This window comes from Episyrphus balteatus, chromosome 1 (assembly GCF_945859705.1).
Source record: "Episyrphus balteatus chromosome 1, idEpiBalt1.1, whole genome shotgun sequence".
Taxonomy (NCBI): Eukaryota; Metazoa; Arthropoda; class Insecta; order Diptera; family Syrphidae; genus Episyrphus; species Episyrphus balteatus.
In genome coordinates, this window is record NC_079134.1 from 5,344,811 (window position 1) to 5,365,811 (window position 21,001).

Genomic DNA, 21,001 nt, shown 5'->3' on the forward strand with positions numbered 1-21,001 from the left:
TTCTTTCCCATATATTTAGATTTTCCAAATTTCTATATAAAAAGTCTTTAAAATTTAAGCAACTTGAACTCTAAGAGCAAGTACGTGCGACCCCAGTCGTGCAATTTATTTAGTGTAGTAGTACACATTTTTACCGTTATTAACGGTAACTGTCATATAACGGTTTTTTTTATTTATGACTATCTCGTTCAAGAATACCCCGATTTCAAATTTTTATCGTTTGGGTAAAGGTAATGTTAAAAATTTAGAAAATTTACAAAAAACTCATTTTTGGATTTTTAAAAAAATATTTCAATTTTTTTTTTTTTTTTTAAATCAATTTTTTTAAAACGTGTTTATGAAAAATTTTAAAATTTCGTTTTTATGCGTAAGTAAATTATTACTTCAAAATGGCATACCAACTTTTTTTTTTTGAAAAATGTTAGAAAATTTTTATATATAAAAAATTATTTTTTTAAAAAACGGCTCTAACGATTTTCGAAAATTTTTTTCTAAAAATTCCCTTTTATACAAGAAGTAAACTGGCATACTTGGTTTTTTGTGAAAGATCATTTAAAACGATATTTAATTAATTATAAAAAACAGATTTAATTTTTTTTAATTTCTTGAAAATATCAAATTTTAAATTTTCTTAATTTTCTTGAATAAAAAGCTTTAACATTAAAGTAACTTAAAGCATAAGAGCAAGTACGTGCGACCCCAGTCGTGCATTTTTTTTTTTTCATTTTTTTTTTTTTTCAGAAGACTTTGAGAATACAAAAGTTGCCGGAATCACTTTTGTCATTTTTTTTTCAAGCATTTTTAGTATTCGGGCCTTATCTTGAGTAATAATTGACCAAATTTAACCGAAAAACCGGTACTTGGATACTAAATACATAAGGCAAGAATAACCTTTCTGAGTCATATCAGAAATTTAAATTCAGTTAAACAAAACATTTTTAAAAATAGTTTTTTAATTTATATTAAAATTCCGTCATCTTATAAGGCAATGCAGTGGAAGGTGGGATAGTTTGCTTTTTGTTGATGATTTTTCAAATGACTGACTAACTAGGCAAGAGGTTTGACTCTTATTTTAAAGTTACGTTTATTTCGTAGGTTTGTATACAAATAGTTTAACAAATTAAAACAGATTTTTCTTCCTAGCATTGCTATTAAATTATGCATATGTTTCAAAAATGTTTTGCCTAGAAATGTGTATATATATTATTTCTTTTTTCTTTTTGCAAACTTTCTATCATCTTTTCAAATTCTTGATTTCCATTTTTAACAAAAAAAAGTTATGATTTTTTTTATCAAATTTACACAGCAAATTTTATTGATCAATATTAAATCTGGAATCCAAAATAAAGGAAAACAAATTGTCTTACAAGCAAATGTCTCCTATTTCAATTCCCTGATGAAATACATATTCTTATCTCTTCTTTCAGTACCTACAATTCATCAATTTCAAACTCAATTTATATTTTAACCCCAATTCCACCAGGTATTTATTTATTCATTTTTATACACCTCCTCAAAAAAAAAAAAATTTAACAAACAATAACCAACTTAAAGACTGCTTTTTATGTCTCTTACGTGATTATCATTTCTTATAAATAAAAAAAAACAACAACATCAATAAAAACTCACGCTCTCATTAATTGCAACCCTAATAAAAAAAAAATAAAAAAATAATAATTCCAAACATTCCACCTGTTTCTTCTTCTTTCTAAATGTTGAAAAAAAAATTCTCCTTTGAATTCGCCGATAATAATTTCACCCCTTTTTCCTACTGCGCCAACTCACCAAAAATATTGCAATTTTCCACTTTTCAAAATTGTATGTAGAAAATTCACCTTCTTCTTTCTTTGATAATCACAAGTGAGATATATATCCACCCTCAATCAAATACAACAACAACGAATAAAAAAAAACACATGCGATTATATCATCGCCACAATTTGTATGAAAATGGCAAAAACCAAAACCGACTTTATAGCCAAGAGGGTTGAACACCACGTAATGCACCCTCGACTCTCTAGTAGAGTGCGAGCTTTGGTTGTAACCGGTCCAGCTGGAAAATAGTGCTGTTCGGTCAATAAAAAAAATAATAATATTAATATATAATTTTTTTTTTTTTTCGTTTGTTATTTCAATTCACATCGTGTTTTGTTAAAGAAATATATTTAAAAAAAAAAAGACAAGAAAAAACATATTTATGAAAAAAATCAAAAAAAATTGATTTTTAACTTTTTTGTTTAATTTTAAATTATCTTTTTTTCTATAAGAAAAGCGACAACGTGGATTTTAATGCTTTTACCGCCCGAACGTGCCCGCGAATTAGTCTCTCGTGTGTGCTCTAAAGAAGAGCACATTTTCGTGTAATACAATATTTTACCAAATAAAATAATCACAAAACCAACCAAGCTTATAAGCAGAATTTAACAACAACAAAAAATAAAGGATACAAGATTCATATAACAATGAAAGGTAGATGGAAAAAAAAAGGGGAGATCCTTGAGTGTATTTTGTTTGTGTTCACTCCTTTCGCTGAGTGGTGTTTCTATGGTCACGATTTTTTTTATTTTCTTTTTTTTCTGTTTTCTGTTGTCAACTATGAAACTACGAAAACAATAGAAACCGCAACGCTAGATTAAGGAGTAGGTTTCCCACATCAAGGATGAACAGGAGACAGAAGCAGCATTTTTGAGATTTTTTTTGAAATTGTCTTGTTTTCAATAGAACACAGGATTCTCACTTGAATGTCGTCCCTCTGTTTCGCGATTTTTCTCATTGAATGGAAATGAAAATTGTGAGCAAGGAGAAAGATGCAGGCAAAAAGGTGTTTATCCTTGTGCATAATTTAATTTGGATGATGGGCAAACACGAAGAATGAATAGATGTGGACGACGACACAGAGACACACAGGTGGTGGACGATGACGACGAATTGTAGATGAATGACTGCTTCATTTCGTCCTTACCGTCACCCAACCTGTCTCTGTCGTCAATTTGTTGGTCCTTCATCGTTGTTTCTGATCGACATCAAAGGGAATTTTCATATTTTCTTTTTGTTTCGTTTTGTTTTTCTTTCATATTTCCTTTCATATTTACACCGAATAAATATTTATGAAGGTATGCTGCTATGTCCTTATGACAACCTATTTGGTCCTTTATATAAATTTCCCCCCAAACAACAACAAGAATCTCTTTGCATTGTAAAAAGCCAACTCAAATGGTTTCTATACTGTTCATCCTTTATGAAGGGGGGGGGGGGGGGGGTCCTTAATCGCCGCCGCTACATTCCCGCGTGATGGTAGTGTTATAAGGATCCATATTGCTTGCTTCACTATAACACAACAACAACAAAACATAGCAACGCCAAAAAAACCTAAAGAAACGGAAGGAAACACAAAGGACTTGCTGCCAGAAAAAATAAAATAAAATAAAATAAAACAAAAGCAAACCAACAATAACAAAATAACAACAACAACAAAAAATAATAAAGTGTAAAGTGTTTCATTTGTGAATTATTTCACTCTTTAGTCTCGGTCGGTTGGAGCCATATCACACAGGATATACAACATACACACACATATAAATTATAGTAGTCAAGGGGGATAGTGTGTGTGAGTGTGTGTGTGTGTATCTATTCTGTATTTGGTTTTTGTTTTTTTTTTTTTATTCTGTGGTATAGTGCTTAGCTTTTGCGGGAAAAAATATCCTCTCGACAAAAGGACGAAAAATCATCCTTGAATCATTGAAGTGTGTCGGTGTTATTCTTCTCTCTATTTTTTTGTTGTATTTTTTGTTTTTTTTTGTATTTTTTATTTATATTTTATGGCACAAGGATAAATTGCTTCAACAAGGATTTACAATTAATCATATTTTTTTTTGTTTTTGTTTTATTTTTCTTGTGTGTCCTCTTCGTTAGATGAATGCAGATATAATTAATGGAGTTAAAAAAAGGAAAAATATAAATAATGAAAAATAAATAATAAAAAAAAATTGGGAAATATACAAAAATCCCTTAAAAGTGTGTGTTTTTTGTGTTAAACTTAAAAATAAAAAATAATTAAAAAAAAAAACTACAAAAAAAAGTTATAACAATAAAAATAAAAAACTAACAGAAAACTAGGATTACAATTACACATATTTACTTGTGGAAAGGAGGAAAAAAGGAATCATACTTCAGCCAATAACAACAACATCAACAAAAGAGAGGGTATGTGTGTGTGTTTTTTTTGTTGTTGTCATTATGTATATTAGTCCTGGACCCCACAAATCCAATTACAACTTACAAATTTCTTTATTTTTCATCCAAAATTTCTCTCCACTTTTACCCCCTTTTTCATCATAACCCCCCCTAAACAAATGAATAAAAAAAAAAAAAAATTGTACCACCCATTGGTATATTTTCTCTCGTCGTCGTCGATGTGCGGTTTGTGCTTAGTTGTTTGTTTTCAAGCTTTTGGCCCCCCAAGAGTATACTCTATGTGAGTTGGTTGGTGATGATGGTGGTGGTAATGTTAGGGGATGGATAATGTGGTGGTCTTCTTCCAATTAATATGCAAATCAGTTTTACTTTTGTTGCTTGGCTTGCTTGGCTGTTGGCTCTGGGGAGTTGGAGGAAATTTCCCTCAGTTCTATTTTATTTTATTGGGAGGCACTATCCACTCTACTATATCTCCACAAAACTACTCAACACAGGGTGTTTCAGGATTAAAATGATCAAATAGAGGTGATTTTTGTTTGTGTTTTTATTAGAAAAAAAAAAGTGTCCACAGGAAATCAGTTTTTTTCTGATTGATGACGATATTTGAGGAGGGGGATGGAAAGGATATGCTCGTTTATTGATTTTGTGTTGATGGTTTATGATATGACACACGTTGACGAAGGTTGTATTTTTTTCGGTTGAGATAAATGTTTTTTTTTTTTTTTTGTTCTTTTGTTTGGTTTGTTAGGTATTTGAATTGGGAGCAAGCTTTTTTTTTTTTTGGGTAAATATGTCCAATCTATTGGGTAGATTTTTTGTGGTATATTTATCCAAAGATAGATATAAAAAATGACAGACAGTTTGAGTTTTTTTTGTTTTTGAGCGATTAATCGGATATGTCAGTAGGTTGGTATAATTTTCGATGAAAAGAAATAAGGGATTATAAGGAATTGTTTTATTTTAAGCTGGTTTAGTCGATACGAAGGTCTTAGAGTTTTTGGATGATTTTGAAGAATTTAATTAATTTAGTATTAAAAATATATTTAGTATATGTTTTGGATAAAATGAAATTTAAGACATACGAATTTTAAACTTGTTGAATGTTTGTGTTTAAAATGATTATTGTGGCTTTTGATTATTAAATTTCAATGGACAAGTGAAGACCTCTTACTTTGCTAAACATAAACAGTTGTAAAAATAATTGAAAAATCGGTAAAATTTTTAATAATGTGATAATTTTTGTGCATTTTCGAAAATCATTAAATCATAATTACGGACCAAAGGAATTAACATTTTAAAACTGTTTGGTCGCAGGCATATTAACAATCTACATAAATCGTATCAGTGCTTCTGAAAATACTAGTGGTTAAGAAGATGTAAAACATTTTTTTTAAATAATTTGAACAACTAAATTTTACCGTCAGGTTTAAATCATAAGGTACATAAATCCGTATTTTTTTAAACTATAAAATAAAAATTCATGGATCAGTTTTTAAGATATTCTATCCGTAACAATGCCAGAAACCATTTAAAATAATAGTTTCTATAGTGGTAAAAATATTTAATACAAAAGCCGGCTTTCGTGAAAAGAAGTATCAAAAGCTATGAATTAATGGAAAGTTTTACGAATTTAGCTCAGAGATACTCGGATTTCAATATTTCATGAACCATATCTATTAAACATTTCGATTTGAATTAAAAAATACACACTTAAAGAAGAGGACGGTATTGCTAGAGGAGACTGCATTTGTTTTTTCTTTTTTTCTTAAATTCAAATTGACGTTTTTTTTTCTTCATTGATTGCAACAAATGCAATTTCCAAAGATGTGAGTAACTTAATGTCAATTTTCACATTTGGGCACTGATTTCGAAAATCGAATAATTGATAACAATTGTGTGACGATTAACAACACTTAACTGCCAAGATCCAAGAAATTCGTTTGCACGACAGGTAGGTCTATATCATTAGTTAACAAACGCCAACTCTTTATTAAAGTTGCAAGAAGAGATTCCTTATGGCTAGAAATTTAACTAAGAGAGATTAAGTGATCTAATACAAGCATTTTTATAGTATTTGGAGAAGAAATACAAATTCATAATAAACAATTTAGAACAGTTTTTATTTCCAAAATTTTGAACACAGCTCCAAATTGATAACCTAAAGGCAATCTTACATCACAGTACACATAATAAGGTAATATCTTCCGAAGGTTGTCAAAATTTGTTTGTCAAAATACGAAGACTTATCTGACAGGTCGGCCTTTAATTTTTATATTTGAATCGTAGTAATCGTAGTCCTTTAATTTTTTTGACTATTGATGTTGCATAACATAGTAATGAGTTGTAAAATATGTCGTGAAGTGAAGTCAAAAAATCAGTAGGATAATATTGACCATTTCACCCGGGCTTTTGATGGTTTGTGTATCAAAAAGGAGCTATAACACAATTTATCAAAAACTTCTATTTTTCATGACTTAACTTTTTAGTCGAAACCTAGACAACAAACTGATTATAAATGTTGCTGAGTCCTTCATTACCTAACTGATCTTCTATCAACAGTATTTTCTGTATCAAATGCATGTCACCTTTCCATTAATAGTTTTTTTACTGTAATTTTTTTTTTATTTGTAAAATATCTACGTCAGTGAAATCTGTTCTACGTCCTTCACCAATACAAATAAAGCGGTTTTTATCGACTTCCAAAAAGGAGGAAGTACCTATTCAATTCGTCTGATTTTTTTTTCTTACCAATTGAACCAATTGTGAACCAATTTTGATAATTCTTTTTGTATTGGAAAAATGGTGCCTGCAGTGTGGTCAGATTTCAATTTCGTTCAGTTCTGGATATAGAAACTATGAGAAAAACCATATAAAACCCAGTTTTGATCCATGGAGGTCGGTATTGTTTTTTTGATACAAAATAATTTATTCATCGAAATTTCTAAATAAACTGAAGGACACAAGTTTTTTCCATCTTCTTTTTCATTTCTATACAAACCGGAAAAAAAAACTCGAAAATAATTAAAATTTGGGGAAAACTTGTAACTTTTAGTATTTAATTTTGAACTATACTTGTTTTAAAGCTATTCATCAATTTGGTTATGCAATTAATATTATGATTTTATTATATGATTTCCCACAAATTTTAGGTAACTAACTTTTAAATCCTACATTTTTTTTTTTCATAAAAAATAATTTTAAGATAGAAAAACGATAGGATTATTAAGTATGCATTTTTGTTCTGTGTATCGCGATAAGAAAAATGGAGGACTATATGTAAATATGTCTTCTTTCATAATATTTTTAAGCATTATTATTTACAAATAGCATAAAAATGTACAAAAATGCCTTAATCTTTTTTTAATTTCCAACCATTGCCATTTAAAGTGGTTTTCACTTAAGACTTTGAAGGTGCCATAAGCTTTACGGACTTATGCAATTTTATACATTCTTCTTATTCAAATACATTCCAAATTCATTTTAAACTTGCTCTTATGTTCCTTCTCCATAAACCAAGGCTTATTTTTAATTTGGTCAAGAATTTTGCATTGACATTTTTTTATGGTTTCTGTTTTTTTTTAATTTAATTAAGACTTCAGTTAGCATTATTTGGTTGTGGATACAAGCCTTTTCGAAAGGACTTTCACAATTAATAACTTTAGTACAGCTTTGAACTTTTTATAAAAACCTCAAAGAAAAATAGTAAAATATGTCACTAAGAAATCTTCAATATACAATCTTCGTTGCGTAAGCTGCAAACCATACATTAACATTTTGAGTGTTTGATCTCATTATACTATCAATAATAATAATGATTCTTTCACCACTGATGAATAATTAAGCCATTGAACCTAATTAGTATTTACTCAAAAAAAAACATTCTTACATGAAAAACAGAATCTAAATGACTAATTTAGCGTAAGCTTCTGTTAAGTAAATAATTTATTCTGATAAATATTATGAAGATAATTACAAAAAAAACTACATCTCCTTAAATACTATCAAGCTACTTAAATACCAACAAAAAAAAATAATAATCAATGACATCACAATGACTCTAAATGACTGTCATAGACATTTAGGTTTATTTTTTTTTTTTTTTTTTGGGGTCACACACACACATCAATAAAAGTTAATCATGTCTCTTTCGTTCCTCTTAATTAATTCGTAGTCATTGTGTTTGTTGAATCGTAAATCTATATATCCTTTTTCTGAATTAACCACACGATAGATTAATGTACTCAGAGAATTCAACGAACCGAAATTAATTTCCAAGACAAATGTGCTGTCATTTTACTTCGATTAGCGCTACTATCAAATGAACAATCGATAATCTTTCCTCAGCTATATATACAAATACATAAGTATATAAGCTTTTATATTTGGATGTTGTAATAGGAAATGTTCTTGGAGATTTGATTTTCCAAAAGGCGAATTTTACTGACTTTCAATACACATTTATTTCCTTATGTGTTTGTTTGTTTGTCTGTATGAATATAAATAATACTGAAATGAAATGTCTGTGATTAATGTGAATGCGAGATTAAAGGTTTGACATTATAACATGCATTTGACGTGCTTAAAGCTAATATGTTGAAGAAAAAAAAAAGAAAATGTTATAAATGTTTTTGTTTTGTTTGTTTTTTTTTTTTTTCTTATTTGTGGAATAATGGATTTGAATAATATAAACTGTCTGATGCATAACAAAATTGAATTGCACACAAAAATTTCATTTTAAATAATCAATAAAACTAGGAAAAATTGAAAATTTCAGCGAAGTGATTAAATTTAAACATTTTACACAAAAATCTAAGTATCCTCGTGATCAAATGCAATGTGTAATCTGAAAGAATTATTATATTCTGATTTGTGTTAAACCTAAACCACTTACAGAGTTCTGAAATTTAACACTCGAAAATGTGAAAAAGATTTTAAGTATTGAAGGCATAATTGAATTCAATGGAAAATTATTCACTGGTTTGTCAATTTTATTCGTTCAATCAAACATTTTATGGTTTTAGAGCACTTAGCAACAATTTTTTAAAATTTTTTTTATAAAATGTGACAGTTTGAAAATGAAATAGGTACTTGAAGTATTATTGATGGATTTTTATATTGACGCTAGATGGCTCCACAAGAGGGTTTAAGTTTTTTCTCATTCGAAATATATGTAGACTTACTGGGCCATTTTTTTAAGATATAGCCTTAAAGTAACATTTTTTGATGAGATCAAAAAAGGTATAAACCATTTTTCTAGGACTAGAGGTTTAGTCAATTCAACTTACAATATTAATGGCCAAACAATTTTCAAGGACAAATTCCCATTTTAATACAAAAAAGTTTAAAAAAGTCATTTAAATTGTTTTTAATAAATTTTTTGTTTCTAAATTATGAGTTCTAGGGCCATGTTTTTGAAAACTCTTTATGCTATTTTTTTTATTTAGATTTTATAGATATGAATGAACTTCTTTTTCTCTTTAAATTACTTAGATAATCTTTTGGTATCATTTAATTTTTAAAATTTAAACAAACAATTTTTTGTTTGTTAAAAAAAAGTTAATTTTTATTTAAAAAAAATACGGCAACATCAGCAATTTTTAATCTATAGACGTTAAAACATTTTTAATTACCGACGATGTTTGAAAAAAAAAAGATCATAAAAATCGGAGCTGTTCGGCCGGGTTCCCTTATAATTTGCTTAAGTTACTCCACTAATTTATTCAAAAAATAATCATTTTTAGCCATAAATTAACTTCAAAACAGATATACAAACTTAACTTTATTTAATGATAACAATTTCATGCTCAAATGTTTAGTTTCCCATATCATTTATCAGTTTATTAATGGGCAGAGCAAAAAATAGTGTATTATTTACCGCAAAAAAAAGTACTAGAATAACGTTTTCCGAAATACATTTAAAATAAAAACAGTTCTTAAACTTATACAAAAACTTGAATTTATTACCTATGGTTTTTGGACTACAAGAACTGCAAACCAGTCGTGAATTTTATTTTGAATCATTTTCTGAGGTTGACAATGACAAAAATTAGCAGCTTCGAGGCCGTAAGATACATAGGTTTTTTAAAGTATAATTTGAACAATTTTTTTTTTTTTTTTCACTGGTAAAAATTGGATAGAGGAAGAACTGATTTAGGAACAAAATATGTTTACAATTATGTTTTAATGTCTCGATACTTAAAACATTAGATTATATTTGAATGTTTAGCTACGTCTTTGTTTTCGGCATCATACACACAAACATTTTAATGAAGTTAGAGCCATTTTTAATAAAAATGAGCTTTTCTAATTTGGTTATACGACAAGATACTGGTCAGTTTCACAAATAAAAAAAAATGTCAGCTCAACACATGAAGATTACCTACATTATGTAAACTTTAGCTTAAAGTTGAATCGCTTTCTCTAGATAGTTATTAGCTCATTAAGAACCAATTTATTTACTCTCTAAAAATTGGTCGAATCCCAAAGAAATTTTAAAATTTCCCTTTTTAAATAGCGACTTTTTAATGGAGTGTGAATAAATTGGGCTTTAATGCATAAATTAAATAAGATATTCTGATAAAATGATACTGAAACGAGTTATAAAAATTGAACGTCAAAACTTCTTTTGCTTTTTGAAGACCTTGATTGTTCTAACAAATTGTCTTTTTCTGTAAAGTATTCAAAAACAGATTCTTTTAATTTAACTTTAAGTTTTCCAAAAAAATTTATTTATTAATTATAAGTTTGCACTTTAACACAAAGTTTTAGTTTTGCTTTAAAGCTTCAACTTTATGAAGAAAACGGACAAATTAACAAATCGAACGATTTATTGGGCACTGTGGCTTATGAGTAATATTTTCTGCAGAAAAACTGCTGCTTTAAATTTGTTTTTTAAATTTCTCTTTTAAATAATTTTTCTTCACTGAATAGACTAAAATCGAAATCGAAAGGAACACTCCATGCATCAAAAAATCAATATTTTATAAGTTTATTTTTTTCTAAATATATATTATTTGGAAGAATAAATAAATATTTGATTGAGTTTTTTGTTTTTGAATCAACTTTCCTTTTTAGATTTTATTTTTCCTTTACTTTCATTTCATTTTATTCATATTTGTTATACAAAACTAAAAACTTTCATAATAATATCTCTTCATAATCTAAAGTTGCAATAGTTTTCACTTTTTATTGAAAAAGTTGTGCAAAAACTTTTTTGTTGGCTCATTAGAATGTAGATTATCTGCTTTTATAATCACCAATTAAAATGTGCTTTGAGAAATAGAAAAAAAAAACAAAATTCTACAAGAAATTCAATTGAAACGCAAGGAAAGATCTTAATTATCTTAATAAAAAAATGGTTTTGTAGATCCTAAAGCTTTCATTAAATTGTACCAATTCAATGCGTACTTAATAGAAAAAAAATGAAAAAGGGCAGTCGTTATCATGAAAAAAACAAAATTTTATGAATGTCCTTGAAATGTTCCAAATTTTTGTTTAATTTAAATTCTAAAGTTTGAAATCCATAAAAAAAAATATATTTGAAGGAATTTGTTTCATTGAAGCGTATCTTCTTGTAAAAAAAAAAAAAAAAAAACCATTACACATTTTATTCCTGGATTCCTGTGGATCACATTTTAATGCCTGACAGGCGAGTGTTTGCGTTCAAATTCATTATAATTTCACAGCACGATTTTTAATTTAGTATTTATAAAACCACGACGCTGACGCCGATCGATGAAAAGATAGGACACCAACGCTTTTTTATTATAAATTTTGTTTTTTTTTTATATTCTAACTTTTCATGTCGCCATTCTAGAACAAGTAATTAAATCCCAATGTCCATGGTTTTGTCGGTGCCCCACTAATTGGCTTTTATTTGCTCCAATAGACATGACAAGATATAAAAAAATACAATGAAAATAAGTAACACCCCCTCGCCTTTAAGCAATATAGATGGGCATTTAAGATTGAAGGAGGTTTGTTTTTAGTGTACACTTTGTGTATGCGATGGAAAAAATAATATCTGCACCTGTGATAACCTATTTAATCACACTCCAGTGTGCCATATAGACGTTAAAAAAAAAAAAAATCAGCTCATATACGCTCATGACACGCAATCATCGCATATCACTCGGGCCGAACTATACACCAGCATTCCACAACACAACGACCGATGTTATCCTTTGGCATGTACGAGTTGAGTTGAGTTGAGTTGTATGTATGAAATAGTATAGCCAGTCATTCGGAATATTTTGTACATGGCTTCTACACATATCTCACTCAGTAAAATGAAATTATATTTCACAAAGGACCTATGCGGAGGGACCTTCTCATCCTTTTGCCCTCAACCTCATCATCATTCCAGCACTCTTTTGGCCCATCTAGTGCTCTAATTAAAAATCACAATGAGTACTTCTGGCAGCAGGCACGCATTTCTGAATCCCGTACCAGGATCCTTCAATGGTACTTCCCTAATCTTCACTCCTCCCCTCCACTCTCTCTTTTATATGGACACATTGAATAGGTGAGCCGAAAGAGGGCCTTCGTGGATTTGTGCTCCCTTTTTATATCCCTATTTTATTTATAGAATGTTATGTTTCGAAACAAAATATGGGGCCTTTATTTGTACATAGTTTTTGTTATATGTTTTGAAACATTGAACAGGCGGGGGGGGGGGGGGTGTTGGAGGAAGCGGATTGAGTTTAATTTTCCACTGGCAAGGGAAGTTTGATCAATGTTGTTAGCCAGAGCATAATTTATGGATATGTAATATTTTTGAAAGCCATTCTGTTTACATTGTTAGTCAGAGAGTCGGGGGGCTGTGGGGTAAGCGTGAAAACAGCGATGAAGGAATTTCTGTTGTTGTTGATATTTTTTGTTTTTTTTTTTTTGTGAAACTTTAGCGTTTTTAATGGTTTTTGTTTTTCCTAGTTATATTTTGATATCAGACTGTAAGGACTCCATACAACTCGTTTGTATATGGCCTTAAAAAATGAGCATGTTTACTAAAGAGTTTTTTGTTGTTGTTGTTAGCAAAAGCAACAGGAATAGATAGATACTGTTGGTAGTATATGAGTCACTTTATAACTTTTTTGGACACATGTTTTAACGATTAATATGCTGACATTTTTTGAAATAAGCAAGTTTGTTTTGAAAAATAACAAACATTTTGAAATATGTATGAATGTTTTTTGTGTTTTGGATAAAATTCTATAAATAATGACATTGCTTTAGATATTATGTACCATTGCAATGTTTAGAAGTGTTTAGGTGGTGATAAATCAGTAAATTAAAATTATTAATACAAATTTTTTAATGTTAAATATTGTCGAAAAATAATAAGAAACTTATTAGTTTTATTAGTTTATCAAATAAAAATGAATATTCAATTTTAAAAAGCAGAATTTTAAAAAGCAGAATTCTGAAAGACAGAATAGAAAAAAAGCACAATTTTGAAAAACAGAATTTTTGTTAAAAAAGCAGAACTTTGAAGCCAGAATTTTGATTCGCTCACGGATGAATTTCTTCAAATTTTTCAATAGTACAGGTTAAATAAGCATTTAAAAAAGAAAAAAATTGTTACACTCATGAAACTTGGCAAAAAGTTTGCTTTTGGGATAAGAACCAAGGATAAAAAAAAGTCTATGAGAAAAAGTCGAGTGGAAGGGTGTTTTTTCGCGGACAAGAGTGAAGGTAAAAAATATATTAAACAAAATTGTTTGTCGAATATTATCATATGACACATGTTTTTAAGGTATTTTTTGATGCTGAATCTAATGACATAAAAATAAAGTCAATACGATTGCTCTAAGAAAAGTTACAGCCGATTAAAAACAAGGTTGCTTGTTTTTCGACTTCAACAAATCCCATGTCCCATTCAACCGAAACCCATATGAAAAACATGCTACACTGATGAAATTCGGGATGAAGGTTTTAGATAAAGCAGGGACAAAGGATTCATAAAGTTCTTAAAAATATTTTTGGTAAAAAGGGTGTTTTTTTGATGGGTTGAGTTATGTGTGAAAAAGGTATCATAACAGCTGACTTAAATTTTATTAATTTTTAAAACATGGTGAATAAGTTTTGCTTGTAACAAGAATTAAGAATCTATAAAGTGTACAAAATTATTTTGAGTAAAAGGGTGTTTTTTTTTTCAAGAAATGATGGAATTCTGAAAAAAACTGGGAAAAAATTGTTACATCAATGAAAATTGGTAAAAATGTTTCATTTATAACAGAAACAAAGAATCTAAGCAGTCTATACAAATATTTTAGGTTAAAGTGTGTTTTTTTTTTTGGAAAATAGGGAAACTCAGCGATAAGTCCGATGAAATCAGTGGTAAAAATGGTACCCTTACGAAATTTATTAAAAATATTGTCTTTCCTATAGGAATTACGAATAAAACAAGTGTATAAATTTTTTACATAGGAAAGAGTGTTTTTTTTAGGTGTAGAGACAATATGGGTATATTTGAAAAAATAAGTAATGGAAGAGTAGTATTAGGGGTACCCTATTGAAATTCAGCAATTATGTTACTTTTAAGATTAGAAACTAGAATCTAAAGTGTCTATACGTACTATATCGTGGTTAAAAGGGTGTTTTTTTCTAGTGTAAACAAAAATGATGGGCCACCCTAATGAAATTTGGTAAAAACATTGATTTTGCAATAGAAAGCAAGAATAAAAAGTTTTAATTAAACAAAAATTTAGGTGAAAGGGTGTTTTTTTCGAAGGAATAGTAAAATCTGTAATTGGTCTCAAAAAGCCAATGATTTGTGTAAAATGTCTAAGAACTTATGTATAAACGTTTAAATGGTCATCAAAACCAAAAATAAAATTTAATCTCGGCTTTTTGGGACCAATTACAGATTTAACTGTCTCTTCGAAAAAAAAACACCCTTTCACCCAACTTTTCTTATATAGACATTTTTTATCCTTGGTTCTTATCCCAAAAGCAAACTTTTTGCCAAGTTTCATGAGTGCAACAATTTTTTCATAGTTTTTGTGGTTCAAGACATTAATCACTGCTAGAAAATAAATTTTGCCTCTCCGATTCAATTGCGACACTTAACGAAAGTTCAATAAGGCCCCAGTTTTCACCAAATTTCGTACAGTTTTCTTTAAAAAATGTCCAAGAATATAAAACAAACAAAATTATGGTACAAAGTTTTGACATCCCTTATCAAACTATCAAATTTTGTTTTTTAACGTACCCGGTCACTGTGGCGTATACGTGACATTTTTTTGGTTGGTTGTTCAATAACGATAACTTTTCCAGTCAAATTGTATTTAACATAATAATAATATGGTCACCGATATAGCTACAACTCATTAGTTAGTCAGGTTTTGATAGAATGTAGGCCCAGTTTTTAATTTTACTCGCAAAACAAAACAAATAGGTACCTACTTTTCAAAGCAATTTGTTATTATTTTTAACTTAAAACTAAAAATAAGCAATTATTGTGTTGTAGAAAAAACACGGCTTATGTATATCAACTAAGAACACTGGTCTGCAAAATTTAACTTTTTTTTTCTCCTTCAAATAATTTTTTGGTATTATGAAAGTTTAGACTTTCCTGAATCTAAATCTGGTTTCAGAAAAATTCTATGAGGTACCATTTTTGTAAAAATGATTTTTGAAAAATGTGGGTAGTTTCTAAAAAATCAACCTTTTAGATTTATTTGAACTCGGGCAAAATTGAAACTATTTGTTGCATTGAGCTCAAATTTGGAGGACTTATTCCTCGTAATATGGCCTATCGATTGACACCAAATATGTCCTTTTACATTAATGTTTTCTCATATTTTAAAATACTGATTTCTAAAAAAAGCAGTAATATCGAAATCTTTTACTTTTTAGTAAATCCAACATGAACAAAAACACCTTAATTGAGGAAAATGTAAAATATCAACGCTAATTATATTTAAAAAGTCAAATATGTAAAGAAAACCATAATAAAATATACATTAAAAAAAATTTTTACGTGTTTTGTAATTTTATATACTATTTATCTATTTAGAAATATCTTATTTGTAATAAACCATTCGATAAACTGCCTTGTAAAGCTTCAGATTTGTTTTGTCCTAGAAACAAAAGTATTATTTTCTTATAGTTTTTGATGTGCTGAGTTAGAATCCGAAGTCAAAAAAATTCTATCACGTGAGGATTTTAAGATATTCGCATTAAAGTTAATACAAAATCAAGTTTTTTCTTAGAAAATCTCAATAAAAACTACTATATCTCACAAACCAGAGCTGACTAAAATTTTTTGAGTTCGGATTCAAAATCAACACACTAAAGTCCATTATAAAAGTATATTTTTGTTCTAGGGAGAAGGATATATTAATTTTTAGATCAGTTTTTTTTTATGATAAGATATGCCAAACCTACTAAACTTACTTAAATTAAGATATCTCGGAGAAGAAAAGAGATATTGAGAAGATTGAAACTGAATTTGAAAGAAAAAAATAAGTTCTTTTATAAACCGTAACAATTTTAATTGAAAAATATTACATTATGCCAAAATATTTCTTCGAAAACAGCAAAAAAATTGGTTTTTGAGATTTTCTAACGGGAATATCTAAAAAACGTGATGTGCTAGATCAATTCTGACTTCGGATTCGGAATCAGCATACAAAAATCCTTTAGAAAAGTATAGTTTTATTTAAAGGAGGATTTCCTTGCAGACCAGTGGAATTTAACGTTACGTGTCATACACAGGCACACCAATTGTTCTTATTTAGTATGAAAAGCTCATATAACAGTTCTTAGATACACGTGACGTACATATGAGTCTTTTTGTTCTTATTCCTGATAGTTTCATTTAAGATTTAACTTGCTTAACATTAATTTTGATTTAAAACAAATTCACTTGAAACTTTTCAATTTCAAAAAACAACAAATCTTAACTAAAAAAATAATGTAGATTTCAGAGGTAACAACATTTCTCTTATCCTCTTGCTACTTAAGATTATTAATTCCTCGTATTAGGTACTAAATCGTAACAAAACATAAAGTTTTCTTGTTTCCTGTTTAATTCATACCGGAGGCTTTTAATAGATAAACTTTTAAAGTGATTCTTTGGAAAATTTCATATAGAAGGTTAGCTAGATGTGAATTTGTAAAACGATTTATCATCTTTGTCGATGTTCGTTGTAGTATAGCTGCAAAACTAGGAAAAGGTAGTAGTTCCAAAAATTACACTCATAAAATGCATTTTGCATTATTCTCAAAAGCATGCATGAACGCAGAATATATTCTTACTTTCTATTTCAATGCACCTTCATTCGATGTGTGCGTGTTTGTCTGCATTTGTGTTGTTGTTGTTATATATGCCCTGTACGCAACTTCATTCTTCCATAAACATAACAACACTCTTCTATATTTGAAGCTTGACTATATCTACTAGTTCTTTATTTTTCAGTGCACAACTTAGGGCTTGAATGGACCGATAACAATGTACACACTTTGCCATGCAGAAGCTAGTTGGTGCAGAGAGAGCACGAGTTACACTCGAGTTGATTTTAGGGTTACCATCAAGCATTTTGATAACTCCGAAGAATTTTTAATAAATCGTCAATTTATTTTTCCGAATGGTATAAACTGGTATAAAATGGTATAAACTAATATAAACAGCCATTTTTGTTATGTTCTGCATTTGCAACTTTGATCATTCTTAAAATATTTTATTGAATAGTCAATTTCCTTGTCCGAATGGTATAAACTCGTATAAAATGGTATAAATTGGTATAAACTAGTTTAAACAGCCATTTTTGTTATGTTCTGCATTTGCAACTTTGATTTCTCCCAAACAATTTTATTAAATAGTCAATTTTTTTGTCCGAATGGTATAAACTCGTATTAATTGGTATAAAATGGAATAAATTGGTATAAACGAGTATAAACAGCCATTTTTGTTATGAAAATTGTCAACTTTTTCGCTTGTCAAACTACGCAATCAAACGAATAGTGGACAAGATTTTTTGTTGACTGGTATAAACTGGTCGAATTCAGGTGAAGTCTCAATATTGTACATTTAATTTAATTAAATAGATCTCTTTAAATCTAAAAAATTGTTCTTAGAACACTCCTTCTTTTACCTCCTGATTGTCAAAAAAAAGTAAACTAAGTTGACATTTCTTTTGTCAAATTTAATTATAGTGTTTCAAAAAAAAAGCGAGGGGAACATATAAAAGTCACAAGGTTTTTTGCGAAAGAAAAGTTCAACTAGGGCAAATATTTCAAAGGTCATCGTCTCATTGTGTCTCTTGGATGAAAATGAAAAATAAACAAACACAAAAAAAAAATTGCAACAAAAAGTCTGACAGTGGCAACAGTAGGTACGAGTACGAAGCAAGAAGGCGTAAACTTCCGACTCCTTGCACTGAACTGGCATAAACACACAGCATAAAAAACCAGCACACACAAGAATTGCTCTACTGCACAGACAGCAACAACAACAACAACGCCAACGATGAGAAAAAAAAAACGAATGAACAAAAATACAAAAAAAAAATATATAAATTTTAAAGTTTATCCTTCTGTGAATTTGCCGTTGTAGTAATTTTCGCTACGTGTTTCGAGTCCTGTTTAATTTTTTTTTTTGTAGTTTTTTTCGTTGTTGTTTTTTGTCCCTTAATGAGATGTTCACAATTTCACAAAGTGGAGAGTAGACTTCTCTAGTAGTAGTATTATGCGACGACAACGATGACTACGAAGCACGGTATTGTAGTAGTATCTTCATTTTCATGTTGAAATGTTGAGCTTTTAAACTGCAATTTACATTTCACATGAACTGCCACTCGCACTTTAGGTTTATATTCATTTCTTGTAAAGAAATGAATAATAATAATAATAATTAGACCGATATATAGACAGAAAGAAGGAAATGAAGCAAGAATTTTATGAGGATAGTGTATTTTGATCTTTAAGAATTTTTAAAATTCTTAGTTAAGGATTGGGTATTGTTTTTACAGAAATTGACGTTTTTTTTACTATGAAAATGTTGCATTCGACACCAGCGATCGAAAAATTGTGTTATTCATTTGGATAATATAATCAAAAAAAATTGCCAAAAATCAGAGGATTCAAGCAAGATTCTGTCTTTTCTATTAGCAAAGCAATATTATGTAGATACGTGAGAGGAACTGTCCTTGCAAAGGAAAGGGAGTCAGAAGTCACGTAGTGGCCAAACATTAAAAAGTTAATGTAAATTTAATTCAATTCAAGGTAACGTATTTTGTTGGGCAAGATTTTAATCAAGTCACCCTCAGAGTATTAACTTTTGGTATCCGTCAAGGGCAGCTTAATAAGTACTGCTCGTTTCTTAAATACCGATCTAGCAATACCTTCTATAACAGCCTTTTATGTAAATAGAAGAAACAAAATCGGATCGTCTTCCTCCAGTTCCTCTATAGCGCAATGAGGATGATGCACTTCTGCCCAAATAAGCAGCTTGTACTACAATTACCTAATTCTTTATTAATTTAAGCGCTGCAAGCGTTTTCCGAAAATATAACGAAGTCTGTATTCCTTGGAAAAATATGCTGATGTTCTATTTTTCAGGTATATACTATTCTCTGACACACAGTCCATAATGTACAGTTATGGAATTACATTCCATTAAAATAGTGTGTCCTTGTGGGTTAAAGGCGCTGTACGAGAGCTTCTTTTTTAAAACTTAATTAATTAGTTTTCAAAAACTCGTCAAAACATCATAGCTTTCAAAATATTCAATATTAAATTCTCAAAAATCCAAATTTTAATTCATCAAAACTGCTTTTGAAATATATTTTATAAAGCTGGGTTTTGAACATTTAATCAAGAATTAATACTAAAAAAATAACTGCCTCTAAAAAAAATGGATCGATTAAGGGAGATCGAGTAAGTGGAAGTTCGATTTAGGTAGAGGGTACTCCTGAACTAAAGAACCAGTTCCTAGTATGAACTTAAACCAGTCAGCAGCTGTACGGAAATGGGAACGACCTACAATAGCCTACAAAACACTTAGTGGAGTAATTAAAGATAAAAAATTGGCAATATTAGGGAACCCGGCCGAACAGCTTAGATTTTGATGATCTTTTTTTTCAAACGTCGGTAATTAAAAATACTTTAAAGTCTATAGATTAAAAATTGCCGGTGTTGCCGTTTAATTGAAGATTTTTGTGAACAAAAACAAATTTTTTTCAAAAATTTCTCTTAAATTTCATAAATTAATTGATGCCAAAAGATTGTCTAGGAAATTCAAAAAAAAAAATATATGGGAGTGAGGGACAATCTTCCATAGTTCAAGCTATAGATGCAATTTTCTTATTAATTGACTTCAAACACAAAAAAAAATATTTGAACACAACGGCAACACCTACAATATTCAAATATACATTTTTTAAAAGCTAGAAGCTTAGTCATATATGTAAAATTAAAATTAAGTTAATGGACGGCTTTGGAAAAAATGGTAATTGAACTCAGATTTTTGAAAAAAAAAATTATTGAAAAAATTTTAACATGTCGTTTTTTAAACTTTTTCGTAATATAAAATGCATTTATTTTCAATTTTTTTTGGCCGCATTTATTATAATTTCAAATTATAAAAGGAAATGTCAATATGAATTACGGTATTTCATTTTCGAAGAACTTTTTTTAACAAAAGTTTTGAAAAAAAAATGTAACTTATTTTTTTTTTTAAGTTCAACATCTAAACATAAAATTATTTTGTATTCATTTAATAACCCTTACTGTTGAAAGTTGAATAGCAAAAATTTAAAGTTCCTATTTACCACAGTCTTTGAGAAAATTAATTATTTCAATG

The 21,001-nt window shown here is 28.9% G+C and overlaps 2 protein-coding genes across 4 annotated transcripts in view; one reads left to right on the plus strand and one right to left on the minus strand.

The window, feature by feature from the left end:
- Positions 1–21,001, minus strand: part of LOC129906637 (MKRN2 opposite strand protein) — a 69,168-nt gene that overhangs the window by 7,865 nt on the left and 40,302 nt on the right. The gene's annotated exons all lie outside the window — the stretch shown is intronic.
- Positions 2,164–21,001, plus strand: part of LOC129906635 (protein eyes shut) — a 122,883-nt gene continuing 104,045 nt past the window's right edge. For 2 of the 3 annotated variants that reach the window (XM_055982458.1, XM_055982457.1), the window contains exons 1-2: positions 2,164–2,469; positions 3,913–4,203. The gene's annotated coding sequence lies outside the window, so the exon portion shown is untranslated. The remainder of the gene's footprint in view (positions 2,470–3,912; positions 4,204–21,001) is intronic. The other variant, XM_055982459.1, reaches the window with a different exon arrangement.